Genomic DNA, 17,827 nt, shown 5'->3' with positions numbered 1-17,827 from the left:
CTTATCAATTCCTTTTTTTTTTTTTAACAAAGATTTTGTTTATTAAAGAGAGAGCACACAGGAGCAGGGGGCGAGGCAGAGGGAGAAGGAGAAGCAGACTCCCCAGTGATTGGGGAACCAGTTGCGGGGCTCAATCCCAGCACCTTGGACTGGATCCCAGGACTCTGGGATCATGGGTGAGCCGAGAGCAGACACTTAACCAATGGAACCATCCATAGCTCATCATTTTCTACAAAAAAACGAAAGAAGACCATGTGCTGAAAATTTCCCAGGAATTGCATCGAATCTACAGATCAATTTAGGGAGAACTGCCATCTCACGTTGCTGGTGTTCTATGCATGACGTGGCCATGACATTTCACTCCATTTATTTAGGTCTTCAGTAATTTTTCTTGGCAATGTTTTTGTTCATTGGGAATTGGAGCACACCCAGGTTTGATAATAGGCTAGGAGAGTTCATAGGATTTAGCATGTAGTCATTCTATGTCATTACATTATATCTTGATTTCAGTAAAAGGATACAAAATAAAACCAACAAAGAGAAAGACTCTTGGGGCAAAGTTTCGGGGAGACCAGCCTCCAGGGTCCTTTCTCAGTGGAGTCCCAGAGGAGGCACTTTAAATGTGTCAATGAGTTGTGATAGGATGTGAAATGTTGCCAACCAGGGAAATTCCTTAGAGAAACTTATTGGGAGTTTGTATTTCTTTCCTAAGGCCTCTGTAACAAATTGATACAAACTAGGTGGCTTAAAACAACAGGAACGTATTGTCTTACAGTTTGGGAGGCAGAAGTCAGAAATCAAGCTGTCAGCAGGTTTGGTTCCTTCCCAGGGTTGGGAAAAAGGATTTGTTTCAGGCCTCTGTTAACTTCTGATTGCTGCCTGCAAACCTTGGTTGGATTGTAGGTGTACCATCCTAATCTCTGTTTGTACATCGCCTTCTCCTCTGTGTCTCTTCTTGATTTTTCTTAGAAAAACACCTGTCATTGGATTTAGGACTGCTCTTCCCGTGCCCCCTCCCACCCCCCGAATCAAGGATGATCTCAAGATCCTAACTTAATTACATCTGCAAAGACCCTTTTTCCACAGATCATGTTGACAGGTTTGGGGTGGATATCTTTAGGGGAAGGAACACCATCCAGCTCCCTACAGGACCAGTCAGATAAGCAGCTCTGGTCCAGTGACTGCCCAAATTCCAGATGCCCAGAAAGAAAATGGGTGGTCAGTAGAAGTCACATTGAGTTTAGACATTATGAGCCCCTCTGATCACTCCTTGGAGTGATGGGAACTCTCCTGAAATCCATGTTCCCAGATGCCCACCAAGGGTTAAGTTGGTAAGCAGGGGCTTTCTATGACTAAGTGGTTAGCCGGCTGCATCAACTCTTTTCTGCACTCCCTTTTTTTGTTAAATTTATTCCTAAGTATTTTATTCATTTTGATACAATTGTGAATGGAATTTTTTCTTTCTTTTTAAAGTATAATTAACATGCAGTATTATGTTAGTTGCAGGTGTACAATATAGTGATTTAACAATCCTATGTATTACTCAGTACTCATCACAATAAGTGTACTCTTAATCACAGTCACCTATTTCACCCATCCACTCACCCACACTTTTCCTGTGAATGGAATATTTTTTCTTAAAAATTCTCAGGGGCACTTGGGTAGTTCAGTCAGTTAAATGTCTGGCTCGGTTTTGGTTCAGGTCATGATATTGGAGTCCTGGAGCCCCTTATCAGGTCCTGTACTCAATAGGGGAGTCTGCTTCTCCCTCTCCCTTTGCTCTTCCCCCCCATAAATAAATTTAAAAATCTTTAAAAATTTTTTTCAGATTACTTGTTGCTGGCAAATAGAAGTATAACTGCTGTTTATCTATTGATATATCATCCTCTGACTTCGGTAAACTATTATTTCTAGTAAGGCTTTTTTTTTTTTTAATAGATTCCTTAAGATTTTTTTTTTTTTAGGATTTTATTTATTTACAGACAGTGTGTGTAAGAGCAGGGGGGGGGTGGGCGCTCAATCTCACAACCCCAAGATCATGACCTGAGCCGAAACCAAGAGTTGAACACTTAACCGACTATGCCACCCAAGCGCCCCTTTCCTTATATATGTATATTTAAGATTTTATTTACTTATTTTAGAGAAAGAGGGACAGAGCATGGGGGGGAGGGAGGTGCAGAAGGAGAGATAGACTCCCCGCTGAACAGGGAGCTTGATCCCAGGACCCTGAGATCACGACCTGAACCAGAGGCATCTAGATGTCCAAATGACTGAGCCACCTAGGCGCACTGTCCCTTGTGATTTTTTTTTTATGAGTGTCCCTTGTGATTTTTAAATAGATAATCATATCATCTGTGAATAAAGGTAATTTTGTTTCTTCCTTTCTTTTTTTTTTTTTTTTTAGGTTTATTTATTTACTCATGAGAGAGACAGAGATAGAGGCGGAGACACAGGCAAAGGGAGAAGCAGCCACCCTGTGGGGAGCCCAATGTGGGACTCATCCCAGGACCACACCCTGGGCCAAAGGCAGACACTCAACCACTGAGCCACCCAGGCATCCCTTGCTTCTTCCTTTCTAATATGTATGCCTTTAATTTTTTTCTTGCCTTATTGCACTAGCTGGAAACTTTTGTACAATGTAGAAAGATTTCAAATATTTCTTCTATTCCTTGTCTTTCTTTTCCTTCTGGTGTTCTCATCCCATGTCGGGTACACCTTTTGCAGCTGCCCCATCATCGTCTTTGGCTGTTCTCTTCTGTGCTTTTCGGATTTTCTCCTTATTTTTCAGGTTTTTTTTTTAAAGATTTTATTTATTTATTGAGAGAGACAGAGAGGCACAGGCACAGGCAGAGGGAGAAGCAGGCTCCATGCAGGGAGTCCGACGTGGGACTCCATCCCAGGTCTCCAGGATCATGCCTGGGCTGAAGGCAGCGCCAAACCGCTGAGCCACCCGGGCTGCCTGGTAGTGATACTTTTTACACGATGCTGAATTTGGTTCTTCATTCATTCTTGCTGATTTGCATGACCATCTTGTGTCATTTCCTTTCAGCTTGAGGAACTATCTTTGGTACTTCCTATAAGGCAGATCCGTCAGCAATGAATTTTCTATTTTGTCTGTGAACGTCTTGATCTCACCTTCATTTCCGAGGATTGTATTTTTGGGTATAGAATTTTTTCAGTGACAGGTTTTACTTTTCCTTTTTTTTTTTTTTTTTTTTTATTTATTTATGATAGTCACACAGAGAGAGAGAGAGAGAGAGAGAGGCAGAGACATAGGCAGAGGGAGAAGCAGGCTCCATGCACCGGGAGCCCGACGTGGGATTCGATCCCGGGTCTCCAGGATCGCGCCCCGGGCCAAAGGCAGGCGCTAAACCGCTGCGCCACCCAGGGATCCCAGGTTTTACTTTTCCTTTGGCACTTTGGATGTGTCATTCTATTGCCTCATGGTCATTGTCCCCTTATGAAATTTCAGCTATTAGTTGTATCATTGTTACCCTTTATGTGATGGGCCATTTTACTCTTGCTGCTTTCATGGTTTCCTGTCATGACATGCAGGAATTTGGTGATGGCATACAGAAGTTCAGATCTCCCTGTGTTTCTCTCATGTGGGCCTATGGATCAGTAGTCTTATGATGCCCTGGCTTCTGTCTGGCTGAAGTGTGGCGGTTCTTGTAGAACAGGATAGGACCACACTTCCTCCTGTTCTGATGGCACTCAGAAGGAAGTGTTTATTTTATTTAAGATTTTATTTTATTTTAAGATGTTATTTATTTATTCATGAGAGACACAGAGAGGGGAAGAGACATGGGCAGAAGGATAGGCAGACTCCCTGTGAGGAGCCCGATGCAGGACTCGATCCCAGGACCCCGGGGTCACACCCTGGGCTGAAGGCAGATGCTCACCTGCTGAGCCACCCAGGCATCCCCCAAGGTTTTATTATTTTTAAGTAATCTCTGCACCCAATATGGGGATCAAACTCATGACCCTGAGACCAAGACTCATATATTCTTCTGAGCCAGCCAGGTGCCCCTGGGCAGCACTCATTTTACACCACAGTTTTACTTTTTTCAATTTATTGGTGAATAATTTTGCATTTGGTGTTCTTAGTGATAGAATTTATTTTAGTTGATCCTCCTCCTGTGTCAGAAATACTGAATTCAGCTTGGCTCTATTTTCACCATTTTGTGTACACTATAAGGCAGTTTAGAAGAGAAGTCTGTTAGGGAGCCATACATATTAATATCTTAAGAGCAATTACAGAAACAAGGATTGTGGTAGCTCTACATATTTTCTCTTTGCACATTACAGTGGGTTTTTAAAAAAGATTTTGTTTATTCATGAGAGACCCAGAGAGAGGCAGAGACACAGGCAGAGGGAGAAGCAGGCTCCCTGCGGGGAGCCCGATGCAGGACTCGATCCTGGGACCTTGAGATCACAAGCTGAGCTGAAGGCAGATGGTCAACCCCTGAGCCACCCAGGTGCCCCGCACATTACAGTATTTACTTGTATATACCGACCATTTTCTTCTCTCTCCTTTCCAGTTTTTAAAATAAACAGGTGGTCGGAGGTTATCTATTATTTCACTTTAACATAAGGGCATAAGAGAATACTCAGTGGGACGGAAACAGAATTCAAGGAGTACGAAATGCAGCCAACTGTTGCTATAGGGGCGTCTGTGAATGCAGGTGTGCTCATTATCAATGCTTATTCTTCACCTGTAATAAGGACAGATGCATCTTGTTAGGTGAAAATAAAGTGTTTTGTTGTTTTTTTTTTTTTTTCAAAGATTTTATTTATTCATGAGAGACAGAGAGAGAGGAGCAGAGACACAGGCAGAGGGAGAAGCAGGCTCCATGCAGGGGCCCTGATGCGGGACTCGATCCCAGGACCCCGGGGTCACACCCTGCGCCAAAGGCAGATGCTCAGCCGCTGAACCACCCAGGCATCCCTGTTTTGTTGTTGAGTGGACATTCAAGTATGTTTGAAAGGATGCAAACAGAACCCAACTATCCAGAGGGTTAGACTCTACCTGTTTTCCATTTATGCTTCAGCTCCCAATCCACTTCTGCTTGCTTGCTTGCAATAATGGAGCTGGATCCTAGAAGCATTTCTCTTCTGCCTTTGGCAGGATGTTAGGTTTTGCTGGTAGAGAGTGTGGGAGAGTCCTGGTCTAGGTGTGCATTCTTTTTCTTCTCCCACTGGGCAGCTGCCAGAGCCATAAGTGGGAGACTTGGAGTGGTGTTGCCTCTGTGAATGGCTTCCTACTCAGTTCAGCATCAGGCTGTGGGCAAATTCTCAGGGAATCTCATAGACCCCCCCTCCCCCAGCAGGAGGCTTTCCAGGCTTAGCTGGCCTGCACCTTGGAGAGCTGTATTCCTGTCCATCAGCCTCTGCTCATATCACCGCTATCCCTGGACAACCCAGGGAATGACTGTTGTCCACTAGGCTGCGGCCACACAACCCAGCAACACAGCATGAATTCCCACCTTGGGGAGGGAACCTCCCTTCCAAGTTATGGAGGGAACTCTGTAGTCAACTTTCTTGACTATAGAGTTCTCTTTACTCCTTTGTAATTCATCTCCTACTATTGGTAATTTTTATTTAATTTTTTATTTTAAAAAATATTCATTCATGAGAGACACAGAGAGAGGTAGAGACGCAGGCAGAGGGAGAAGCTGGCTCCATGCAGGGAGCTCGATGTGGGACTTGATCCCGGGTCTCCAGTATCACACCTTGGGCCAAAGGCAGGCGCTAAACCCCTGAGCCACCCAGGCGTCCCTATTGGTAATTTGTATATCAAACTTTCTGTGAAGTCATTTTATGGTTTCTGTCCTGTTATTGGACGGTGACTACTGACACAAGAAGGAAGAAACCAAGCAGGGAAAGGCTATGAAGTGTGCGTGTGTGCATGTGTGTGTGCAGGCTTGAGATTTGAAGTAGAGGGTCAGGGTAGCCCTCACTGAGAAGGGGACAAGGGAGGAGGATCTAGGAGGTAATTTAGTAAGCATAGCAATGACCAGAGGAAAGCGTGGGTACGAGGGCTGTGGTCGGAGGTCATCATGATCAGAACCCAATGAACTAGGGGCAGTGTATGGAAACGGGAACACATCACATAGAACCTTGTGAGTAACGGCAAGGACTTGGGTTTCTGGCCATGCCAGATGAGGGTTGGGGAGGGACGGGATGGGCTTGTTCTCCTTGGATCTCTCTAGGTGTAAGCTATGCTGCTGGAAGCTGCTCTCTGGCAAGAATGCCAGAACAGAAGCAGGAATGCATTGGGAGGCTGCTGTGTAGGTAAGAGAAACTGGTCTTGGACCCGTGTGTGCTTGTGCAGAGCTGGCCATACTTAAAAGTGGAGGGATGGGACGCCTGGATGGCTCAGCACTTAAGCTCTGCTTTCTGCTCAGGGCGTGATCCTGGAGTTCGGGGATTGGGTCCCACATCCGGCTCCCTGAGGGGAGCCTACTCCTCCCTCTGCCTGTGTCTCTGCCTCTCTTGAATAAATAAATACATTTTTTTAAATTTTTTTTTAATTTTATTTATTTATGATAGTCACACAGAGAGAGAGAGAGGCAGAGACACAGGCAGAGGGAGAAGCAGGCTCCATGCACCGGGAGCCTGACGTGGGATTCGATCCCGGGTCTCCAGGATCGCGCCCTCGGCCAAAGGCAGGCGCCAAACCGCTGCGCCACCCAGGGATCCCGATACATTTTTTTTTTAAGTGGAAGGATTTGCTGATAATTCCAGTGTGGAATCTCAGAGGAGAAGGGTCCAGGCTGACCCCAGGCAGTCTGGCCTGAGCATAGGAAGAACACCAAGATAGAGGATTGCAGGCGCTCATAGCAGAAAAACCAGTGGGACCATCTCTGGTTGGTCCTCTGGCCCTGATCCCCCTTTCTGCAGCTCAATCTGCTGCGATGGCCTTCGAGGGGCCTTTGCACGGCTGGCAGGGCGTTTCTCCTCTTGGTTGTAGGGCCAATCCATTTTTTTTTTTAAGATTTTATTTATTCATTTCAGAGAGGGAGAAGGAGGAAGAAAAAGGGAAAGAGAATCTGAAGCAGACTGCGCTGAGCGCAGATCCCAACCCGGGGCTGGATCCCCCACCGCGAGGTCACCCCCTGAGGTGAAGCCAAGAGTTGGATGCTCAACTGACTGAACCAACCCCTGCGCTGAGCGGATGCTTTTTTTTTTTTTTAGCTCCCAACTCCTGGAAGTTCACCCTGCAGAACTGGCCAGGTGCCTGGCCTGCAGGGTGCCAGGGAAAAGTGCTCAGGCGAGGAGCTCTCCGCAGACGTTCTGCTCTAAGGCCAGCCGAGGGGAAGCCGTGCCTGCGCCCCGCCCGCCGCCAAGCCGCTGGCCCGGAGCACGCCGACTTTGGAGGAGAGCCCCCCAGGCCGCCCCGGCCCCGAGCACGTGACGTTGCAGGGGACGCGGTCCGCGAGCTGCAGGTCAGCCAGCCCTCGGGGCTGCACCGCAGCACCGTCCGCGCGGACCCGAGTTAATGAATCTCGTTCGCAGACTGGTTGGCCTGGGTGCTACGCGGCCCCTACTTGAGTATGCGCAGCCCCCCCGAGAACCGCGGGGCACGGGGTCAGGCGCCAGCCGGGTCCGGGCGCAGGGGCCTCCGCGGGGCACACAGGCGCCCGCCGCAGACCCCCGCGTGCCCGGCACTTCGGGGCGCATCCAGGGGCGAGGAGGGGAGGGCCGCCGACGACCCGGAGCCCCCGCCCCAGGTGCGCGGTCCTCACGTCGCCTCTGGCCCCAGCACGGGCGGTTCTGCGGCCGATCAGGCCTCCGGAGCAATCGGTGCTACGTCAGCAGGACGAGCGACCGGAGAAGGCCAGGCCGCCCCGCCCCGCCCCGCCCCGCCGCGTCCACGTGAGCGCGCGCCCCGCCCCTCAGCCCCGTTCACGTGAGCGAGCGGCCCGCCCAGGTCCGGCCCCGCGCGCCGCGTAGCCCCGCCCCCGCCGCGTCCACGTGAACGCGCGCCCCGCGCCGCCCCGCCGCGCCCACGTGAGCGAGCGGTCCGGCCCCGCCCCCGCAACGTCTACGTGAGCGCGCGCCCTGCCACGCCACGCAGCCCCGCCCCCGCCGCGCCCACGTGAGCGAGCGCCCCGCCCCCGCCCCGCCGCGCGTCCCCGTGCCAGACGCCGCCACCCGGCGTGCGCGCGCGCTCCCGCCGTCGCCGCCGCCATTTTGGAGCGACCCCCTCGCCGCCCGCGGCCCGAGCCGGTCCAGAGCCGCCGGCCGGCCCGCGCCGTGTCCGTGGGCGCCGTGTCCGTGGGCGCCGCGCCCGGCCGGGCCCATGTGCGTGCGGCTAGCCCCAAGCCGCCCGGGCTTCGCCTCCGCCAGCGCCCTGGCCTCCATCCGGGCCTCCGAGGAGCCGCCGCGACGCCCGGCCCGCGGGGCAGGTGAGTGGGGCCGCCCGCCGCGGCTCTTCCCGGCCGCGCCCGCCCCCCGCCAGTGGTCACGCGGCCCGTGTGCCCTCCCGTGGGCCGCCCTCCCGGCGGGCGCCCCAGGGCGCTGTCCACTGCACGGCGTCCACCTGTCAGTGTCCGGCGCGCTGTTGCCCCCGCAGGGCTCCCCGCTCGGCCCCGCTCCTTCCCGAGGCGGTGGCCGCCTGCCCCCGGCGCCGCTGCCTCGCAATCCGTGTCCATGTGTCCTGACCCCCAAGTGCTCTCCTCCTCCGAGAGTCGTGCGCGTCGGTGCCCCGGGCAGTGTCCCCCCCTCCCCAGCCCCCTCCGCCCGCACCTCCTCGCGGCCGTTCCGCTCCGCGCCTGCCTGTGCGGTGGCGGCCCGAGCCGTAGAGCCCTAGCTCGGCGGTGTTCTATCCCGGCGGTGCTCTACTTCCTCGAGGTGCCCCCAGCCCCCGGCGGTGCCCTAACCCCCCGTGGTGCCTTAACCCTGGCAGTGCTCTACCCCGCCCCCGCGATGCCCCCAGCCCCCGGCGGTGCCCTATCCCGGCGGTGCTCTACCCTGTTGCGGTGCCCCCGGCCCCCGGCGGTGCCCTAACCGCCCGTGGTGCCTTAACCCCGGCGGTGCCCTAACCCCGGGGCAGTGCTCTACCTCGTCCCCGCGATGCCCCCAGCCCCCAGTGGTGCCCTAACACTCGGCGGTGCCCACCCTACCTGTTGCCCACTGTCGTCACCGCCTTGCTCCTCCTCCTGTCGCCCGTGTGGCTTCAGAGCCCCCGGGCGTCCCCGGCCACCGTCCCTGTGTCCCTGCCCGCACGTGCCCTACTGGCCCCCTTGCCGGCCCCCACCGGCCCTGGGGTGTCCTCCACACACCCCCGCCTGCCGCTCTGTCCTTGCAGCCTGGCAGCAGCGCCCACCCACTTGTTACTGACAGCCCTTGGCCCGCATCCCAGGCGCCCCGGGCCCTTCTGCTTGGTGCCCCTCCCGCTTCCGTCGCTGCCCACCTGCTCCGTCCCTGTGGCCTCACAGTGCTGGAGCCCTCACGGACACGCAGCCGTTCCCTCTGGTCCACGTCCCTTGTTTTCTGGTGGCTCTTCCATTTTGGCCTTTCTGACTCCCTATGGCGGGGCTCTGGGCAGTGAGAAGCAGCCAGGTGTGGGAAGAGTTGGGACGGTGGTGGATGTTCTCCAGGAACCTGCATCAGACCGGGAGGGGGTGGGGGAGGTGGCTAGGAGCCAGGTGGGCCGTGGACCTGACTGTCCGCTCTTCCCTGCGGGCTGTGAGCCTGCGATGGATGAGGAGCTGGGGTGCCCACAGAGGGGGAGAGGGGAGACGGGAGGTGTTGGCAGTGGGTGTGATTGGGGCTTAGACCTTGAGGCCCCTTTAGAGATTTTGAAGGCAGAGCTCGGGGACTTGCAGAGAGATTAGAAGAGGGCGTGAGGTTCTGGGCTTCTCGGTGGCACTGCTCACTGGGTTGGGGCCACAGGGGAGGGCGGCAGGAGCAGGGTGGTGTTCCAGGTTGGAAGTGGAAAGTAAGGCTTTGTCTTGGCTCCAAGTAGTGGGAGAAGTCTGACATATCCAAGGGGCATTAGCAAGAAGGTATCTCGCAGAAGAATCTGGAGCCCAGAGGAGAGCTCCTGCCGCGGGTGTGGCGACCTCAGCACAGGGGTAACGGCAGCGGATGCACAGAGATATGCAGTGTGTGCTGCTCCTTGGAGTGCTATGTGTGAACTGTTTGTCCTCACAAGAACTCTGGGGTGTAGGAACTATTATCACCCATTTTGCAGGTGAAGAACAGGTATACAACAAATAGATGGTTGACTGAGGATTTATATCTCAGCCGGCTGACTAAACCTCCTCTCCTCCCTTTTCGTTGGGTAAGGAAAAGGCTACCTTTCAAAATACTGTAAGTTTTTGAATAATAATGGTAGGTGATTGTATATCAGACTTTTTTGTGGACACACATGCATGTGTTCCAGTAAAGCTTTATTTAGGAAAACAAGCCCAGGAACTTTTTAAAGTGTGTTACAAGGGACTGACGCTTGGGTGGCTCAGTGGTTGAGCATCTATCTGCCTTGGGCTCAGGTGGTGACCCCGGGGTCCTGGGATGGAACCCCTCATTGGGCTCCCTGCAGGGAGCCTGCTTCTCCCTCTGCCTGTGTCTCTGCCTCTGTTCTGTGTGTCTCTTGTGAATAGATGAATAAAATCTTTTAAAAAGAAGTAAAGAAGTAAGATGGTATATGTAACATTATTACTTTTTTAAGATTTTATTTACTTACTCATGAGACACAAAGAAGCAGAGACACAGGCAGAGGGAGAAGCAGGCTCCATGCAGGGAGCCCGATGCGGAACTCGATCCCAGGACCCCAGGATCACACCCCTGGGCTGAAGGCGGCACTAAACCACTGAGACATCCAGGGGCTCTTTAACAGACATTTTTAAAAATTAATTTATTTCTTTACTCATGAGAGACACCCACGGGGAGAGAGAGAGGCAGAGACACAGGCAGAGGGAGAAGCAGGCTCTGTGCAGAGAGTGCAGGGAACTGGACGTGGGGCTCGATCCCAGGACTCCAGGATCACGGCCTGGGCCGAAGGTGGCGCTAAACTGCTGAGCCCCCTGGGCTGCCCCATAACAGACATTTAGATGTAAAGTGGGTACATGATCTGCACAGAATTTACTATAAACCAGTGCGAAATTTTCTGTTTTGACATCTAAACCAGTAAGCATTTAGGTCCCCGCCCCCCCAACCCCGCTGCCTGACTCCTAAGCATTTACTTCCTAAAACAACTTAATGACTTAGTCTTAACATTTCTGTTAATATGTGAGGATACTGAAGCACAAGTTAAGGAATGTCCCCAAGGTCACAATAAATAAACGGGAGACCCAGGACTCAGCTCAGGTGGTCAGACTCTAGAGCTTGTGCTTTCCACTCTCCCCTCCTGTGGGTGGCTCATCCACAGGGTAACCTGCAGTAGGTATGTGAAGTGGGTCTCGTTCTCACAGCATTTCTCAAGCATCCCCAGCCATCCTCTTGGAAATCATGTCATATGGACATGGACAGCAAGCAGCCTTCTTTTTAACACAAAATGTACAATCTTTTATTTCTTTATTTAAAAAAAAGATTTTATTTATTTATTCACGAAAGAGGCAGAGACATAGGCAGAGGGAGAAGCCATCTCCTTGTAGGGAGCCTTATGTGGGACTCAATCCTGGGATCCTGACCTGAGCCAAAGACAGCCGCTCAACCCCTGAGCCACCCAGGTGCCCCTCTTTTATTTCTTTTGTTCGTTTTTAAAGATTTTATTTATTCATGAGAGAGAATGGCAGAGACATAGGCAGAGGGAGAAGCAGGCTCCATGCAGGGAGCCCGATGTGGGACTCGATCCTGGGTCTCCAGGACCACACCATGAGCCTAAGGCAGGCGCTAAACCACTGAGCCACCCAGGGATCCCAATTTCTTTAAAAAATATTATGAGGCGCCTGGGTGGCTCAGATGGTTAAGTGTTTGCCCGGCTTACGTTGTGATTCTGGGTCTGGAATCAAGCCCACGTTGGGCTCCTTGCTCAGTGGGGAGTCTGCTTCTCTCTCCTGCCCCTTCCCCCACTGGGTGCACTTGCATGCACTCTCTTTCTCTGCTTTCTCAAATCTTTGAAAAAAATTCCACTAAAAATTACTGAATTTTTTATATCCAATGAAATGCGTAGATCTTAAACATATGTTTGATGAATTTTGAAAAATGTGTACACCAGTGTGTCCATCACTCATGTCAAGATATAGAACATTTTTGTCATCCTCAAAGCTTCCTTGTGTCCCTTTTCAGTTACTACAACCAACCTCCAAATCCTGAGGCAACCATTGTTCTGCTTTCTGTCATTATAGATTAATTTTACAGGTTCTCCAACTTCATATGAAAGAAATCATAAAGTGTATGGTATGCTCTTTTGTGTCTGTCTTCTTTCGCTCAATGTCATGCTTTTGAGATTTGTTTATTTACTTTTTAAGTAATCTCCGTGTCCAGTGTGGGGCTAACTCACGACTCTGTGATCAAGAGTTTCACACTCCACCAACTGAGCTAGTCAGGTGCCCCTTGAGATTCATTGATTTAAATGCCTGTATCTGTAGTTTGTGCTTTTTATTTTAGTATTCATTTGTATGAAAATTTATTTCTTTTTCTATTGATGGATACTTGGATTGCTTTCACTTTTTGGCTCTCATGACTAAAGTTAAGATTCTCATGCATGTTTTTTGTGGATATGTAGTATTTCTTTTGGGTAAATATTTAGGAGTGGAATTGCTGGGTCATACTATAGATATATGTTTAACTTTTTTAGAACCTACCAAACTATTTTCCAAACTGGTAACCGTTTTACACACCCACCACACCAGCAGTGTATGCGAGTTCCAGTTTTTCCACATTTGTGCCAGTCCTTGGTATTGTCAGTCTTTTTAATTTTAGCTATTTAGGTGGTAGTGATAATCTCACTGTGGTTTTAATTTGCTTTTTTCTGATGAATAATGATGGTGAACAACTGTTTGGTTTTGGTGAACAATTTTTAAGATTTTATTTTAGAGACTGTGCATGTGCTCTTGCAAGTGCTTTGGAGGGAGGGACAGAGGAGGAGGGAGAGGGACAAGCAGACTCCATGCTGAGCTGGAGCCGTGGCATGGGCCTCCATCTCATGAGATCATGACCCGAGCAGATATCAAGAGTCAGATGCTTAATGACTGCCACCCAAGCGCCTTGGTAAACAACGTTTTGTATGCTAGTTGGCTACTTATATTTTTCTTGTGAAGTGTGAGGTTTTTTTATCCACTCTTTATTGGATTGTTTGTTTTTTAAATATTTTTATTTATTTATTTATTTAGAGTGCATGTTCGAGTGGGGGTAGGGACAGAGGGAAAGAGAGAGACTTTGTGTTAAGTGTGGAGCCCAACATGAGCTGATCCCGTGACCCCACAAGCTGAAACCAAGAGTCCGATGCCCAATCGACTAAGCCCCCTGCCCCAGGTGCCCAGGATTGTTTTTTGTTGTTGTTCATTTTAAGAGTTAAAAAATGTGCATATGCTGATATAAGTTCTTTATGATGTATTTGTGTATAAGGAGTCCATTTTTTTTTAAAGATTTTATTTATTTATTCATAGAGACACACACAGAGAGAGAGAGAGGCGCAGAGACACAGGCAGAGGGAGAAGCAGGCTCCATGCAGGGAGCCCGATGTGGGGACTCGATCCCAGGTCTCCAGGATCACACCCCAGGCTGCAGGCAGCGCTAAACCACTGCGCCACTGGGGCTGCCCAAGGAGTCCATTTTTTTTCTATTTTATGATTTGCCCTTTTTTCGTTTCTTAAAATTTTATTTACTTTCAGGGACGGCTGGGTAGCTCAATGGTTGAGCATCTGCCTTCAGCTCAGGTTGTGATCTTGGGGTCCTGGGATGAGTCCCACATCAGGCTCCCCCTGCAGGGAGCCTGTGTCTCTGCCTCTGTGTATCTCATGAATAAATAAATAAAATCTTTAAAAATTTTTTTTAATTTACTTTTTTGGAAGTAATCTCTGTACACAACATGGGGCTCAAACTCATGATCCAATATCAAGAATTGCATGCTCTGGGGATCCCTGGGTGGCTCGGTGGTTTGGCGCCTGCCTTTGGCCCAGGGTGCAATCCTGGAGTCCTGGGATCGAGTCCCGCGTCGGGCTCCTGGCATGGAGCCTGTTTCTTCCTCTGCCTCTCTCTCTCTCTGTGTCTATCATAAATAAATGAATAAATCTTTAAAAGAAAAAAATTGGCTACCCCAAGTTTCTTTAAAAAAAAAAAAAAAAAAGGAATTGCATACGCTATTAATTGAACCAGTCAGGCACCTCTTGCTTGTTTTTTTCTTTTCTTTTTTTTTTTTAAAGGTTTTATTTATTCATGAGAATACACAGAGAAGAGAGAGAGGCAGAGACACAGGCAAAGGGAGAAGCAGGCTTCACGCAGGGAGCCCGACGTGGGACTCGATCTTTTTTCTTAATGATGTATTGTGATGAACAGAAAATTTTAATTTGGTTGAGGTAAAAAAAGTTTGTCAATATCTTTTTTTGCATTTATTATTATATTTAGTAATCTCTACATCTGATGTGGGGCTTAAACTTACAACCCCAAGATCAGGAGTGGTATTCTCCTGAGCCAGCCAGGTGGCCTGTTGTCAGTATTTTTTTTTTTTTTTAATGTTTATTATGTGTTCTAACAAATTTTTGCCTGCACCCAGTGTTGTGAAGACATTGTCTTTTTCTTTTTCTTTTTTTAAAATTTATTTATTTGAGAGAGAGCACAAGTGAACGAGTGCACAAGTGGGAGGGGCACAAGAGGGAGAGAATCCCAAGTGGACTCTGCCCTGAGCATGGCTCCATATCACAACCGTGAGCTCACAACCTGAGCTGAAACTAAGAGTTGAACGCTTAACTATTTCATCTAAGTGTCCCCCTTCTTTTTTGTAAAAGTTATTTATTTTTTTTAAAGATTTTTTTTTAAGATTTTATTTTTAAATAATTTCTACATCCAACTTGGGGCTTGAACTTGCAACCCTGAGGTCAAGAGTCACACGTCCAGTGAGGCACCCCTGTAAAAGTTGTATAGTGGTAGTTTTGTATTTTGGTTTATGATTCACTGTTTTCTTTTTAACATTTTTATTGCAATTCAATTGATGTACAATAAACCACACATTTTTTTTAAAAGATTTCATTTATTCATGTGAGAGAGACACACACACATAGAGAGAGAGAGAGGCAGAGATACAGGCAGAGGGAGAAGCAGGCTCCATGCAGGGAGCCGGATGCGGGACTCGATCCCAGGACCCTGGGATCACGCTGTGAGCCAAAGGCAGATGCTCAACTGCTGAGCCACCCAGGCGTCCCCACACATGTTTAAAATGTAAAATTTGGTTACTTTGACCTCTGTATACCTGTGAAATCATCACTGCAGTATAGTGAACATATAGTATAATCATGCCCCAGATTACCTCATATCCTTTTGGGAACCCTCCATCTTACCCTTTCCTGCATCTCCAAGCACATACTGATCTCCTTTCTGAATGATCCTTCTTGCATTATTTTTTATTACTTTATTTTATTTTATTTTATTTTCTTGCATTATTTTTTAATGTGAGGTGAAATCAGGATACATCCCCCACCTCCCATATGGGTTATATAATCATTCTAGCATCATGTTAGGGAGCCTTTGTTATAAATTAATTAAACATGTGTGCAAGCTTATTTCTGGGCTTTCTGTTATGATTTGTTGGTGTATTTTTCTATCCTCTGCCAGCACTGTGTTGTCTTAATTACTGTTATTTAACGGTAAGTCTTGAAATCAGGTAGTATAAGTCCTTCATTTTTATTTCTCTACAAAATTGTCTTGCCAGCTTTAGAATAAGCTCTTCAGTGTGTACAAAAATTTTTGTCATAAGTTTGGTTGGGATTACATTGACTCTGTAGATCAATTTTAGAATTGAAGAATTAACATAGAGTCTTCTGTGCAGATGGTATATCCATTTATTTAAATCTTGCATTTTTCTCAGCATGCTGTATACTTTTAGTGTGAAGGTATACTTTTTTTGCTGAGTATATTTGTAGGTGTTTGATATTTTTGCTTGTTTAAAACATTTTCTATTTATTTATTTTTAAGGTTTTTTTTTTTTTTAAAGATTTTATTAATTTATTCATGATAGTCACAGAGAGAGAGAGAGAGAGGCAGAGACACAGGCAGAGCAAGAGCAGGCTCCATGCAGGGAGCCCGACATGGGATTCGATCCCTGGTCTCCAGGATCGCGCCCTGGGCCAAAGGCAGGCGCCAAACCGCTGCGCCACCCAGGGATCCCCATTTTTAAGGTATTTATTTATTTATTTATTTATTTATTTATTTATTTATTATTTATTTTTTTTTTTAAATTTTTATTTATTTATGATAGTCACAGAGATAGAGAGAGGCGCAGAAACACAGGCAGAGGGAGAAGCAGGCTCCATGCACCGGGAGCCCGATGTGGGATTCGATCCCGGGTTTCCAGGATCGCGCCCTGGGCCAAAGGCAGGCACCAAACCACTGCACCACCCAGGGATCCCTGGTTTTTATTTATTTTTAAGTAATCTACACCCAGCGTGGGGCTCAAACCCACAACTCTGAGATCAAGAGTCACATGCTCCACCGACTGAGCCAGCTAGGCATCCTATTTTCTTCTTCTTCTTCTCTTCAATTGTTTGTTGTTAACATACAAAAACAGTTGGTTTATGTATACTGATCATGTATCCTGCAATGTTGCTTGAGTCATTTATCAGTTCTCATAGTGGGTTTGTATATTCCTTTGGATTTTTTACCTATATAGTCAGAGTTTGAAGACAGTTTTACTTTTCCTTTCTTTTTTTTTTTTAAATGATTTTTTTAAAATTTTTATTTATTTATGAGTCATAGAGAGAGAGAGAGGCAGAGACATAGGCAGAGGGAGAAGCAGGCTCCATGCACCGGGAGCCTGACGTGGGATTCGATCCCAGGTCTCCAGGATCACGCCCTGGGCCAAAGGCAGGCGCTAAACCACTGCGCCACCCAGGGATCCCTCCTTTTTTGTTTTAATACCTTTCATTTTTCTTGCTTTATTGTACTAGCTAGAACTTCTAATACAATGTTGAATGAAGTAATGATAGTGGGCCTTCAATGGTTGAGGAAGTTGCTTTCTAGCCCTATTTTGTGGATTCTTTTTCCTTTTTTGACTAAAAAGGGTGTTGGATTTTGTCAAAAGCCTCTTCTGCATGTATTGAGGTTATCTGATTTCTGCCCTTTATCCTGTCAATATGGTGTGTTATATTAATTGATTTTCAGATGTTAAAGCAACTTTGCAGTCTTAGATAAGTCCCATTGGTGTGGTGTATAATGCACATATAAAGTGGCTGGATGTAGTTTGCTAGTTTTTTATTTTTTTATTTTTTTTATTTTTTTGAGAGTTTCTTTGTATACGTTCATAAGAGGTATTTGTGTATGACTTTCTTATGATACCGGTTTTGGTAATACTAGCTCCTTAGATGAGCTGGGAAGTTGTTTTTTCCTTTTTGCAGATTAGCTAGCTTCCTTCCTTCCTTTCTTTTCTTTCTTTTCTTTCTTTTCTTTCTTTTCTTTCTTTCTTTCTTTCTTTCTTTCTTTCTTTCTTTCTTTCTTTCTTTCTTTCTTTCTTTCTTTCTTTCTTTCTTTCTTTCTTTCTTTCGATTTTATTTATTTATTCATGATGACACAGAGAGGCAAAGACACAGGCAGAGGGAGAAGCAGACTCCCTGTTGGGAGCTCGATGCGGAACTCGATCCCAGGACCCCACGATCACAACCTGAGCCAAAGGTGGAGACTCAGCCACTCAGCCACCCAGGTGCCCCACATGTGTTGTTTCTGATGA

The 17,827-nt window shown here is 48.0% G+C and overlaps 1 protein-coding gene across 9 annotated transcripts in view; it reads left to right on the top strand.

Annotated features, from left to right (window-relative positions):
• The first annotated feature begins 8,182 nt into the window (after positions 1-8,182).
• Positions 8,183-17,827, top strand: part of PPP6R2 (protein phosphatase 6 regulatory subunit 2) — an 83,613-nt gene continuing 73,968 nt past the window's right edge. For 5 of the 9 annotated variants that reach the window (XM_038550121.1, XM_038550117.1, XM_038550116.1 and 2 more), the window contains exon 1: positions 8,268-8,411. The gene's annotated coding sequence lies outside the window, so the exon portion shown is untranslated. Of the gene's footprint in view, positions 8,412-10,201; positions 10,321-17,827 lie in introns of those variants that run through there. The other 4 variants (XM_038550112.1, XM_038550118.1, XM_038550122.1 and 1 more) reach the window with 4 other exon arrangements.

The sequence above is a fragment of the Canis lupus genome, chromosome 10, assembly GCF_011100685.1.
Source record: "Canis lupus familiaris isolate Mischka breed German Shepherd chromosome 10, alternate assembly UU_Cfam_GSD_1.0, whole genome shotgun sequence".
In the NCBI taxonomy this organism is placed as follows: Eukaryota; Metazoa; Chordata; class Mammalia; order Carnivora; family Canidae; genus Canis; species Canis lupus.
Note: the sequence above shows the minus strand (reverse complement) of the source record. Positions and strands in the feature narration are given on the sequence as shown.